Raw genomic sequence first — 14052 nt, 5'->3', positions numbered from 1 at the left:
TATCACAAGTTTGTACCTTAGTGGCCTTAGCCATGAATTATGATGGAGTGTCGAAGAGAGAAGGCTTCTCATTGATAGCAACGCATACAAGAGTGTTAGTATTTATTAACTTGTCACTTGTTTAGTAGCCACCTATTATAAACATATATCTCCTAATATTACTTTACTAGGTTGCCATCCCTAGTGATGATGCCAGAGATGCTTGTTGGTACTATATAGTATTACTACTAGAATAATACTAAGTAGTTCTTTATTAATTTATGTGACTAGAAAGAATATATAAATATATGGATGAAAAGGATCTACAAGCGTACAGATAATTATACCATTGTAGTACTTTACCCGGAAGTATTCTAGGTACCGTTATTTATATTTTTACCATAGGGAAGGTCTAGCATGGACATGTATTGATAACTTATACTATTGATGGAGAAGTAAACAATAACTAATATTCTACTCATAACAGGGGTAAGTCATAGGATAAGATATATATATATATATATATATATATATATATATATATATATATATATATGATAAGTATTGATCATCAATAATGATAAATCACTTAGAGTACTCCTTTCTATGGCATTAGCATGGTCAGGTAGAATATTAGAGGAATAATTCCTAAGTCATTCTTAATTATAAGTCAAAGCATACATTGATTAGTGCAATTACACCTAGTAGTCATGGCTAAGGTTATCTTTATATCTACACATAAGGGATATTACTAAGGAAGATTAAGAACAGAGCTTGTTCTTCCTTCATAACCAGACCCTACTTGCACCTATATTTGGGGAGTAGACTACAAAGGACTCAACAGGAGTGTCACATCCACGATCTACCATATGACCTAGAATATAGGGTGTATCCATAGGTAAACCACGTATAAGCACCATGCTTACACAATATCGACCACCCACCCCTTGTACTTTAGAGTGAGCGCTATACGAATGTATGCATAAACATAATAATAAACTAGCTATACTAAGTATATATCAAAGTAGACATTGAACATTATTACGAAGAACATGAATAAGATGAATACTAATATTGTCACAACAATTGTAATTAGCATATAAAAATAATGGAGGTACAAAAGAGATGGGGTACAAAGATTATACCAAACCATGCTCTTGACACGATCGAGAATCTAAGCGAAGCCTGCTTGCCTCACTCTAGACCTAGCCTAACTAGCTATGCCCTAAAATATGATGGAGCTCTGAGGATGATTAGGGTTTCTATCTTCTCAAATGACTTGATGACTGGGGTTATGCCTAGGAGGGTGGTAGGGGCTGGTATATATAGGCCAAAGCGTCCAATGTGAGCCCTTGGATCAAACTGACTTAAAGGATGGCATAGATGCAACCTATGAGGCGGTGGAGAACTGACATATCAATGGAGGCTGACAGGTGGGCCCTAGGGGCCGGCCGGCCTATGGCCCCACCTAGAGGCGTCTCGCCCTCTACTTCAGTGTGGAGTCCTCTCGAGTCTTCTAGAACCTTCTGGTGTCCATTTCGCTGTGGATGAGCGCAATTAAATCTAACATGTTGGTCCACCTTGATGGTTTTCTAAATAAACCCTGTAGAAAATATAGATTCACCAAAACTTGTAGAATTTGTTAGTTTAAACCCCTAGACCTTCATTGGTGATTATATTTATGCCCTTATACATGTTATATTGATAGTTTATAATGGTTGTTAACTATTGTCAACAAACTCTCCCAAGCTTAACCTTTGCTAATCCCTTAGCAAAGCTAAACTTAGTAAATGGATCAGGAGTTGCGTCGATGCTTTCACTCCTCAAGAGTACACATGCGTTCAAACAAGAATTCTCCTCTGGATTAGAATAAATCGATCTGACTTTTAAACTTACCCATATTACCTTCAACCATGGGGCTTATTAGCCTTCACTTAGGTCTTGAGGAATTGAAAGACAGAACGATCAAGTCAAGCACTATGTCTCAAGTTCTTTGCTCAACCATTATTCTAGAGTTTTTTTATAGATTTTTAAAATAAAACTTAGAGCTTCCTTTGTATGACATTCTCAAGTCTCTTAATATATGTGGTATTTGTGGATCCTCACCAAGGCAAAAGTGATGTTATGCCTTTCTCTTCCTACAACTAAGGCTTATGTGGAGCTCATTGTCGGTGTAGGACCCACGGGATACCCTGCAAGGAAGGGAGAAGATCTAGTCTAATTAGTATTCTTCCCCTGTAATCTTAGTAGTAGTATTATTCTGTAATCCTACTAGGAACTCTCATTATAAACCGACTAAGATTCTGACCTCCTGACTATATAAAGGAGGGCAGGGTTCCTAAGGATGGGGAACTTTTAACAACGCAACACTTTATGATCAATCCAACAAAAAGGCTAACGCCGACTAGACGTAGGGCTATTACTTGATCAAAGATCGAGGGTCCAAACCAGGATAAATCGACCGTCTCTTGCGTTTACCATCGAGTTCTGCATACGCTAAAGCCCGAACATACTGCCTCGAGGACCCCCATGGTAGGCTATCGGTGGTCAAACATTGACAGTCGATGCGCCAGGTAGGGGATTTCGGTGACTTTGCATCCGAGAGCTTGATGGACCTCGACAACATGATCTTCTCGCTAGGGTCAACCTTCATCTTTGGTTCGTGGATCTGCGAGGTAGGCAACGATGGCAAGCTCCAAGGTCATCTCCCCAAAGATTCAGATCATTATCAGGAGTTTTCCATTTTGGTGACAACGACAGATCAACTTACTGAAAGATTTGCGTAGCTCGCGATGTCCGATCCAACTCAGACCTCGTGGCTTCACGCATCCGATTCAAACTTAGGTTCCGTTTTCGAGACGGAGTCTTGTCCGGGTTCTTTCAGAAAACCGAGTTCTTTTCCGACAAGGCTCTAGAACACGACATCAAACTATCAAGAATACAACTTAGAGTACACTCAGAGTACTCTAAAGAAGTTGGGTCCTCTTCCATTTGGACTCGACAACATGGCAACATCTTATCGGGCACAGCTCGAAAGATCTCTGAATCCAGTGCTTGGAATACCACTGATGGGAGCTCAAGAAGGTCTCATCTTAACTATAACATCTCAAGACTGCATCGTCCATTGGCCAGATTCCATTCCTGAGGATAGCGGCACCCAACTAGTCGATAATGCGACAACAACAATTCTACCCTACCAAGAAGGAGACTCGATCTGCGACCTCAAAGCCTCTACTAAAGTTATCAACAACTATAACATACGAAAACCAGCACCAATGATAGAACAACTCACAATCGAGAAGTACTCATGATTTGCCATCCTCGGTCACCATTGGTCCCCCCAGAAGCACCCGACGTCAGGTCTTCAGATGAATCTGAGTCCAACATATCACCATTTACCCAGGGGCACGATGGTGAGACCGAGAGTCAGAGGCAAGCCAGAGAAAGAAAGAACAAATTGAAACAAGGACGTCAACACCGTGCTAAGCAGCGCAAGGAAGCTTGGATCAAATATAAGTCAGACCTAGCCGAGTACAATAGAAGAAAATCAGAGTGAGAGGTCGAAGAAGGACGAGCAGTGAATACACCCTACGATAAGATCCGAGAAGCACTAGAAGAACTCAGGGCGACTTTACATCCCAATAAAAAACAAGAACAACTCTGGGACTTCCTCTGATCAATAGTCCTAAGGACGCACGACAGAAGGGCAACATCTCATGAGCAGGAAGATCAAAATCAAAGAAAGTCCGCCTTCGAGAGACTTGGACCAAGTGGAAGTCACAACAGAGAAAGTAAAAAGAAACCATAGTCAAAACGACCGAGGTAAACAACCAAGAAAGGCTAGAAGCAAAGCACCTACTCGTACAACCACGCAAAACTACTCTCACCAAGACAACAGTTGGCAAGAAGGGGGCGCTGAATTAGAATACACAGAAGCCAGAATGCATAATAGATTTCCCTGTTTTGCAAATAGACTTGCTTCAATATGACTGCCTCACAAGTTCAAGCCGTCCAACCATTCCAAGTATGATGGCAAGACCGAACCAAAGCAGTGGCTTAGGATTTACTCACAATCAATTGAATTGGCCAGAGGAGACGAAGACATCAAGACCTTGTTCTTTCTCATGGCCCTAGAAACCATGCCCCTTCAGTGGTTTGACAAAATAAATCTAGGATCAATCAAAAATTGGGAGGACTTACAAAGAGCTTTCTGCAAAAATTTCATGGGTATCATTACACACCCAATCACCCACGTAGAGCTAAAAGGACTCAAGCAGAAAGGAGGTGAAAGTCTTAGAAATTACTATCGACGATTTGGTGAACTACGAGCTTAAGTACATGACATCACCCAACGAGAAGTAATCAAAGCTTTCTCTCATAGAATCATGGCTAGGTGGCAATTTCAAGACTTCTGCAAAGAAAACCCAAGAAACAATGAACAATTCAGATGAACAGTGGAAAAGATGATTACCGTAGAGGAAAAGACATGAGAAAGATTCCCGAATAGAAACAACCGAGACAACCCAGACAAGCAACATCTTCGAAATAACAGACATCAGGAAAGAAAACGTGGACCAGACAACACCGTAGCAGTCACTAACAAATCAAGAAAGTTTTCCAAGCCTAGGAGGTATGATGACATTGAAAACATGCGTTGCGTCTTGCACCCCAAAGGAAATCACACCATCGGAGATTGCTACATCTTCAAAGATCGATACACAAGAAAGGATAGTAAGGAAAATACCAAAGAAGGCAATCAGAAAAAAGAAGAAGACAACCACGAAGACAAGGGGTTCCAAAAATCTAGGGGGACAATAGCAGTAATCTTTGCCGGGGTCCTAGATTCTAGAAGCAAACATCAAGAAAAGCTAGCGCTACGAACCATCATGGCAGCAGAACCGGCTACCCCAAGATATCTCAACTAGTCACAGTATCCAATCCAATTCTCAAGAGAAGACCAATGGACTAGTGTAGGAAACACAGGCCATTACCCACTAGTTCTAGATCCAACTATTACCGGTATGACTGTCACAAAGGTACTAATTGACGGGGGAGCTGGACTCAACATCATTTTCTCAGAAACTCTAAGGAAGATGGGACTACAACTCGCCAGGATGATTACACCAACAAGCACGCCTTTTTATGGCATAGTACCCGGCAAGGCAGTAATGCCACTTGGACAAATCACTCTACCAGTTACTTTTGGGACTCCCTCGAACTACCGCACAAAGTTTATCAAGTTCGAAGTTGCGGACTTCGATTCATCATATCACGCAATCCTCGGGCGCCCAACACTAGCAAAATTTATGGCAATACCGCATTATCCATACCTATTGCTTAAGATGCCAGGGCCTAACGGTGTCCTTTCTCTTTGGAGTGATTTAAAGCGCGCTTTTGACTACAATGTTCAGGCAATCCAAATTGCAGCAAAAGCACATGCCACCGATGGAAGAAAAGAAATAGCCGCTGTTGCAGCAGAAATGAGCCCAGAAGAGCTAGTGATACCAGCTAAAAAACCAAGCATCCTAGCACCACCAAAAGAAGTCGACGTCAAGCAAATCGACCTGGGCATCGGTGATCCATCAAAAACGGCAACCATTAGCGCCCACCTATCGGCAAAATAGGAACTTGCGCTCACCAACTTTCTTCGGGACAACAAAGATATCTTCGCCTAGAAGCCGGCCGATATGCCAGGGGTCCCAAGAGGGTTGGCTGAGCACATAATTGATATCAATGAAGGCTCCAAGCCTGTGAAGCAATGACTATGATGTTTCTCACCAGACAAGAAGGCAGCAATTAAAAAAGAAATCACAAAACTAATGGTAGTCAGATTCATCAGAGAAATCCTCCATCCAGATTGGCTAGCAAACCCAGTTCTAGTACAGAAAAAGAATACGGACGAGTGGCGCATGTGTGTCGACTACACAGATCTCAACAAACACTACCCAAAAGATCTGTTTGGGCTACCACGCATTGATCAGATAGTTGATTCAACAGTAGGATCTGCCCTATTATGCTTCCTTGATTGCTATTCAGGATAACATCAGATCGCATTAAAGGAACAAGACCAGAGCAAGACATCTTTCATCACTCTATTCGGTGCCTACTGCTACAAAACAATGTCATTTGGACTCAAGAATATTGGTGCCACTTACCAAAGAGCTATCCAAACATGCCTTGGTGATCAGATCGGCAAAAACGTAGAGGCATACGTGGATGATGTAGTAGTAAAGACAAAGAACCCGGATACACTAATTGAAGACTTAAAGCAAACCTTTAAAAGCCTGAAAAGATGGAGGTAAAAATTGAACCCAAACAAGTGTGTATTCAGAGTTCCTTCAGGACAACTACTTGGATTCTTGGTCAGTCATCACAGAATAGAAGCAAGCGCCAAGCAAATTCGAGCCATAATGGAGATGGGCCCTCCTCGAAGTGTCAAAGATGTGTAGAAGCTAACAGGCTGCATGGTGGCCCTAAATCATTTCATATCAAGACTCAGCGAAAAAGGGTTACCTTTCTTTAAACTGCTAAAGAAGACAGACAAATTTGAATGGACAGAAGAAGCTAATGAAGCTTTCAAGAAGCTCAAGGCATACCTCACCTCCTCACCCATTCTCACACCTCTAAAGAAGCACGAAGACATGATGCTGTACATTGCGGCAACTTCCACTATGATCAGTGCAGCAATCATCATAGAAAGAGAAGAAGAAGGGCGTGTGTATAAAGTACAATGCCCTATATACTACATCAGCAAAGTACTATCAGAATCAAAAATCCAGTACTCGCATGTGCAAAAACTACTCTACGCCCTCTTGATCACTTCACGCAAGCTTTGCCACTATTTTGAAAGCCACAAGATTACCATGGTGATAGATTTCTCACTCGGAGACATCCTACACAATAGAGACACAACATGGCGCATATCTAAGTGGGCAGTTGAACTTGGTGCTCTCAATATCGATTTTATCCCACGGAAGGCAATTAAATCTCAAGCCCTAGCTGATTTTGTTGCTGAGTGGATAGAAATTCAATAACATATGTCAAACACCATCCTTGATCACTGGAAGATGTACTTTGATGGATCACTCAAGCTAGGAGGAGCCGGTATAGGCATTCTCCTCATTTCTCTAGATGGAAAACAACTCAAGTATGTCCTTCAGATACTATGGCAAGCTACAAACAATGAAGCAGAATACGAAGCCCTCATCCACGGGCTATGAGTGGCAATTACCCTCAGAATTAAGCATTTACTCGTATACGGTGATTCAGAAGTAGTCATCAATCAAGTCAACAAAGATTGAGATTGCACCAAAGAAAACATGGACACTTACTGTGCAGAAATACGAAAGCTCAAAAAACATTTTCAAGGACTAGAAATTCTACATGTCCTGTGCGATTCTAATATTGTGGCAGATGTCCTCGCCAAGCTTGGATCAGACAGGGCGAAGGTCCCACCCGGTATATTCATAGAGGAGTTATCAGCTCCCTCTATCAAACAACCCGGTGAAATAACCCCTGAAATCTCAGCTAAAGGCACCCAGATTTTGGTAGTCACCACTTCATGGACCCAGGTTTTTATTGATTACATCAAAGAGAATAAGTTGCCAGCAGAAAAAGAGGAAGCTACCCGAGTTGTTCGTAGAAGCAAGAATTACGTCCTAGTATGAGACAAGCTCTACAGAAGAGCCACATCATCAGGAGTACTCCTAAAATGCGTCTCATTTGAAGAGGGCAAAGAGATCCTAGATGAAATACACTTAGGTTGCTATGGAAATCACGCCGCTTTAAGAACACTAGTTGGCAAAGCATTCCGCACTAGTTTCTACTAGCCAACTGCTTTGAAAGACGTAGAAGAACTCGTTAGAAGATGCAAAGGTTATCAAATGTTGGCAAGACAAGCTCATGTGCCAGCTCACAACCTCATCTGCATCCCACCTATTTGGCCTTTCTCCTGTAGGGGGCTAGATCAAGTAGGACCTCTCAAGAAAGCAAAAGGTGGTTTTGAGTACATCTTCATAGCAATTGACAAGTTCACCAAGTGGATTGAATACAAACCACTTACAAAATACAGCGCAGCCAAAGCAATTGAGTTCATCCAAGACATTATGCACCGCTTCGGCATGCCCAATCGAATCATCATAGATTTGGGTTCTCCCTTCACAACCACAGAATTCCAAAGTTGGGCACATGACTGTGGCTTTAGAATAGATTACGCATCAGCCGCACATCCAGGGGCCAATGGATAGGTCGAAAGGGCTAATGAACTCATACTAGCTGAATTAAAACCAAGACTGTATGAAGAACTAGTGGACTATGGATCAAAATGGATTGAAGAATTACCCAAGGTCGTATGGGGGCTACGAACTCAAATAAGCAGGGTCACCGGATACTCACCTTTCTTCCTAGTTTATGGATCAGAAGCCGTACTACTTGCTGACTTGGTCTGGACGTCACCAAGGATAGAGCAATATGACAAAGGAAAAGTAGAATAAACCTAAAGATTAGAGCTCGGCAGTATAGAAGAAGTCAGAGTAAACGCTACCCTTCAATCAGCAAGATACCTCTAAAGATTAAGACGCCACTACAACAAGAATACCCAGTCTCGGTCATTACAAGTCGGAGACCTAGTACTAAGAAGAATACAAAAAACCGACGGACACCATAAACTACTCAGTCCATGGGAAGGTCCTTTTATCATCACAAAAGTCACCGAACCGGGCACATACAAGTTGATAACTAAAGATAGAAAAGAAGTCAACAATACATGGCACATCAGCCAGCTACGAAGATTCTACACATGAAAACAACTCAAGGGAAAATATATATACAAGCCACAAGAGATCAATGTTCATGATCAATAAAGATAGCGCTCACCAACAACATATGTACTATTATGACCTATCAATATTCATGATCAATAAAGATGGTTCTTTCTCGACAAACATATGTCTTAATATGGCTTTTCCCTGAGTTGTTTCTAATGAGCACCAAAAAGTAAAATGGCTAAAAAGATGCCTGAGCATATCGACCGAGAGCAAAAGAGCTGAAAACATGCTTGAGCCCACCGATGAGGGTAGCTAATAAGCTAACACCTGAACAAAAAAGCAAAATGGCTGAAAAGACGCCTGATCATACTGACCGAGAGCAAAAGAGCTGAAAACATGCTTGAGCCCGCCGATGAGGGTAGCTAACAAGCTAACACCCAAAACAAAAAGCAAAATGGCTGAAAAGATGCCCGAGCATACTGACCAAGAGCAAAAGAGCTAAAAACATGCTTGAGCCCACCGATGAGGGTAGCTAATAAGCTAACACTCGAACAAAAAAGTAAAATGGCTAAAAAGACGCCTGAGCATACCGGCCGAGAGCAAAAGAGCTAAAAACATGCTTGAGCCCGCTGATGAGGGTAGCAAATAAGCTAACACCTGAACAAAAAAGCAAAATGGCTAAATAGACGCCTAAGCATACCGGCCAAGAGCAAAAGAGCTGAAAAGATGCTTGAGCCCGCCGATGAGGGTAGCTAATAAGCTAACACCCGAACCAAAAAGCAAAATGACTGAAACTAAGCCTGAACATAAATCAGAGCAACTCCAAGACAAGACCCTCTAGCTCCTTGTTCCAAATAGCAAGAGGCTTGAGGGCTACACTCAGAAGATCCCAAGAAGCACTACATGGTTTCGCTCAAGAAATCACTCGGACGATGCTTGTTCCTACTCAAACAAGACTTGAAGGAACAAAACGAGGCTTCCAGAGCTCTACCATAAAGTGCTCAGGGGCTTGTCGATCCTAGGATGTTTTTGCAACCAAAGATAGGACCAGATGCTGACCACACTCTGAGTTAAGCCGAAAATAATAAGCTAGAGATGTCCTAAGTCTTTTCAGTACTAACAAGAACACAAAGATTGTCAAGACAACGATCTATACCGAGTTGTTTACAAGTCATGGATGAAAGCCAGACAAGCACTCGACAAATCAAGGAAGTATGTCAAGACATCAATCTACATATACCAAGTTGTTTACAAGGCATAAACGAAAGCCAGAAAAGCATTCGACTGATCAAGAAAGTTTGTTAAGACAATGATTTACCTAAGCCGAGTTGTTTATGAGACAAAGAAATATAGACAAAGAAAACACCAAAAAATAAAGAATCTCCATTTAGTTTTCAAGTATAGTGTTTTGATATAGAAGCTAGAATACAAAGGTCGATTAGATCAGGCATTGTCATCAGCAAAAGAAACATCAATGTTAAGATTATCTACAATCTTCCTGGCTAAGTCATCGACCTTAGGCTCCAACCTCTCAACAGCATCCAGATACTCTTAGCTCTTGGCTTCATCAGCAACCTTGGACAAAGGAAAGTCTGGAGAAAGAACCCAGACCTAGGCAAGAACATTTCTAGTACAAAGATGGGCACACTGCTTCATGAACTCCTAGAAACGGGTCAGCACTTGGGGAATGAACTAAGCCCAAGAATGACCATCATCTGCAGGAGTCCAAAGAAGGTCAGCTACTGACCGAAAAGACTTCCACAAAGCCTTCTAGTTCTCAGTAGCCATTGCCAACTTACTAGTCAAGTCCACAATGGTTTTTTGGGCCTGCACAAGATCTCTATCAGCTCCACGCCTAATCAACTTAGCAAGTGTGAGTTCTTTAGCTTGAGTAATTACCTCCTCAGCCTTATTGTGGCTAGTGCGAACGAGTGTCTTCATCTCCTCAATACCCTCTAAGAGCTTCTGCTTTTCAACTCGGAGAGCTAGACCAAGCAACAAAAGACAAGTCAGCAGAAAGGCAAATTTGAAAACAAAGGGAAGCGAAAAGAACTCGTGATACCGTGGCACTCTTTCTTCATGGCCTCCACGTTTTTAAGGCCTCCTGGGCAGCTGCATCCCTCTGCTTTTCCACCTCAACTACCCAGGCATGGAGAGCCTTCTCCTCCTTCTGATGCGTCTGACGCTCAGTCTCTAGCTCGGCCCGATAGAGGTCAAGCTCTGCCTTCAGGGTACTCACCTCAGAAGACAACTTTTTCTTGTTTTTAGATGAGAAAAAGAAGCCAGTATGATCATGAGAAAAAGACTGAGCAAAAAGAGACAAAGAAAAACAAGACATAAGGATAGAAGAAAAATGAACATCCAAAGAAAGAACTATAAAAAACTTACTTGGAGCCTTTCCCCAAAAGAAGTCGCAATGGTCGACAAGCTTCCCTAGGTGGCGGTTAGCTCCGACAATCGATGAGTGGCATCAAACTGCTGCACCACATCATCAGCCAAAGGTGGACCACCAGAAGCAAGAAGAGGAGAGGGAGAAGCCAGCCAAGGCAAAGAAGGCACGACTAGGGTAATCTCCTAGGAAGCCACAGCCAATCCCTCAGATGAACCTACCGCCATGGCCACTGTCACCTCAAGAGTCGGTAAATCAGCAGTTGTGGCCTCTATCCCCCTCACAGCCACCTCAGCGACCGTGCGTTTCGAGTCCTAAGACTCAGTACGCAAGGGCACACCATAGGTTTGATAAGAAGTCGACTAGAGGCTCAGGGAAGACGAAGGCCTAAAAGTTGATAAGGAAACCCATCAAAAAGAATAAGAAAAAAGGAGAACAGAAGCAGAGAAATAAAACTAGAATTCACTCACTCAGCTATCTTCTTCTTCATGAAACCAAAAGAAGACCTCATAGGGGGAACTATGGCAGCAAAAACATCACCACCACCCTACGACAAGAGCGGTGCGGCCGATACTAGAGCCTCAGAAGAACTCAAACCCGATGTCCGCTTGCTACAAGAAAACAAGACCAAAGTCAAAACAAAAAGAGGAGTTCAACAACAAGAAAACCAGAAAAGAACTCACCGATGAGTAACGAGGGCAGCATCATCATCCTCTTTCTCCTCACTCTCGACCAAGGCCACCATAGCTCCAGCTAAAAAAGGACAAAAGTACTCGGTCAAAGATAAAAACAAACAGCAAAAGGACAGAGCATATTAATATGCTCACCTAAGAGCATGCTAGCTACAACTGGAGTACCTGGATGAGTACTCGACTAGCAAGACTTCTTGGCAGCAGATGGAGTAGAAGAAGAACTATTCGCTCACCCCCTCTTTCTGAAAGTACGAGGAGCTCGAGGAACTGGACGAGGAACATATTCTTCATATATGTTAGAAAATGCGAAAGAAACACCAGGAAGTATTTGAAACTTATTGGTCAAGGACGCCCCAGCAAGACTACCTCCAGCCTCCACATTTGTAGGGAGATCATCAAGGGGAATTGGATCAGCGAAATTATGCCCCAATTCCTATAAAAAAGTAAAACAACAAGACAAGGAAGATTAATCAAAAGTGGATACAACGAAAGAGAACCAAAAGTACCCGCATAAAGAAAAGAACAACTCACAGCAGGGGGTGAGTTCTTAGCGCTGTACTCAAGGACAGCAAGCGAAACGATGCTTACTCCTTTTAGCATCTTCTGGGGATGCTCGAGCACCTCCTCATTGGTTAACTCAAGGGCAAGGACCATACGAGAAGGGTCCTCTGCCCTAGAGTACTCGAAATCATAATGTTCATGCTCCTTCAAAGGCTGAACTTGGCCGTGAAGAAAACTTGAAATAATCCTGAAGCCGGTCAAGCCTTGCTGTTTTAGAGTGCAAATCCTCTCGAGAAAAGGCTTGATCATCTGGAGCTCAGCAGTCGTCACATGGTTCTTTTCCCATCGGTCATTAACCAAGGGACCAGATCCGGAGTGAACAGAAAGAGGAGGAATCAAGTTGGTAGCATAAAACCAGTCAGCACGCCAATCCCTAATAGAATCAACCAGGTCATAGTCAAAGAATTTGGTCTTAAGACCCTAGCAAAACTAGATCCTATAGCCACCAAGAACATTGGTGTCATCACGGTGGGGTTGTGGCTTCAGGTGAAAGAAGTAATGAAAGAGGGAAAGAGAAGGAGGAATTCCAAGAAAAGTTTCACAGAGATGAACAAAGACAGAAAGATGGAGGACAACATTGAGAGCAAGATGATTCAGGATAATCCAAAAATAGCTAAGAAACCGATGAAGAAAAGCAGAAGCTAGGAGGCAAAGTCCAGCACGGATAAAGAAGACGAAAAGAATAATCTCACCAGGACCTAGAGCAGGGACCCGATGCTCGCTCGAAGCCCTCCATTCAGCAATGTCTTTGCTCTAGATCAGACCATCACCAACAAGCTTGCGAAGCTGGTCTTCAGTCATTATCGGAGCTGGCCAAACCTTTTAGGTAGCCCTCATGGCCATGAACTCTTGGTTCTCGATCACAGAAAGTGATGATTCCTCGTCCACAAAGGCTGCCTAGGACTTGCTCTTGGCTTTCTTCCTACCCATGTACTAGCAGAAGCAAAAAGGCACTAGGGAAAGATGAAGGCTTAGACAGCAGCGCTCAGATGATGGCAGTAATGGCGTTGGTGGAGTTTTGAAGGCTAGGGTTTCAAGACAAAGGCAGGGTACCAAAGAAAAGGAGGAGAAAGGCCTTTAAATAGATTTTACACCAGTAAAAACGCGGCCCACCAGGCCTATTTTAACATAGCATGAGGACGCAACGATCCATTTACCGATGCAGCTAAAATGACAGACGGCTCAAATCCACACAATGGTACAGTTCAACGGGTAGATCTTAGACTTATCCATCCAGCACCACGCCAGAGTTATCATATTACTACAAAAAGAACTCATCTACAATAAAGCAAAGAAGGGTTACCTCATAAGGAGCGCAACAACCCGGTCCTTATAGAAAGAACTCGAAAATCTCATCAACAACTAGGACATCAGGAGAATAAAGAATGACAACTCAGAAGACAAGATTCTTTCCACTGTAAATGGTTTCAAAAAATAGAAGATTACACATCTTACAAGACCCAACGAACTCGGTACTACGACAAGCAAGGTAGCAAAGAGGAACCCGGACACAGCTAGGCTCTAGAACGACTATGTGTTCCAAATTGCTACTCGGTAGAACAAACCGCACTTGGCTATACTGTTTTCTTCAAAGGACGGACGCAGTGCATCCAAGGCGGAAATCAGCAGCACGGCGGGACAACATGGAGCAGAGAAGGCCAGCTGA

This window comes from Miscanthus floridulus, chromosome 2 (genome assembly GCF_019320115.1).
Source record: "Miscanthus floridulus cultivar M001 chromosome 2, ASM1932011v1, whole genome shotgun sequence".
In the NCBI taxonomy this organism is placed as follows: domain Eukaryota; kingdom Viridiplantae; phylum Streptophyta; class Magnoliopsida; order Poales; family Poaceae; genus Miscanthus; species Miscanthus floridulus.
The sequence above is the reverse complement of the archived record's forward strand: the minus strand, read 5'-3'. Positions refer to the sequence as shown.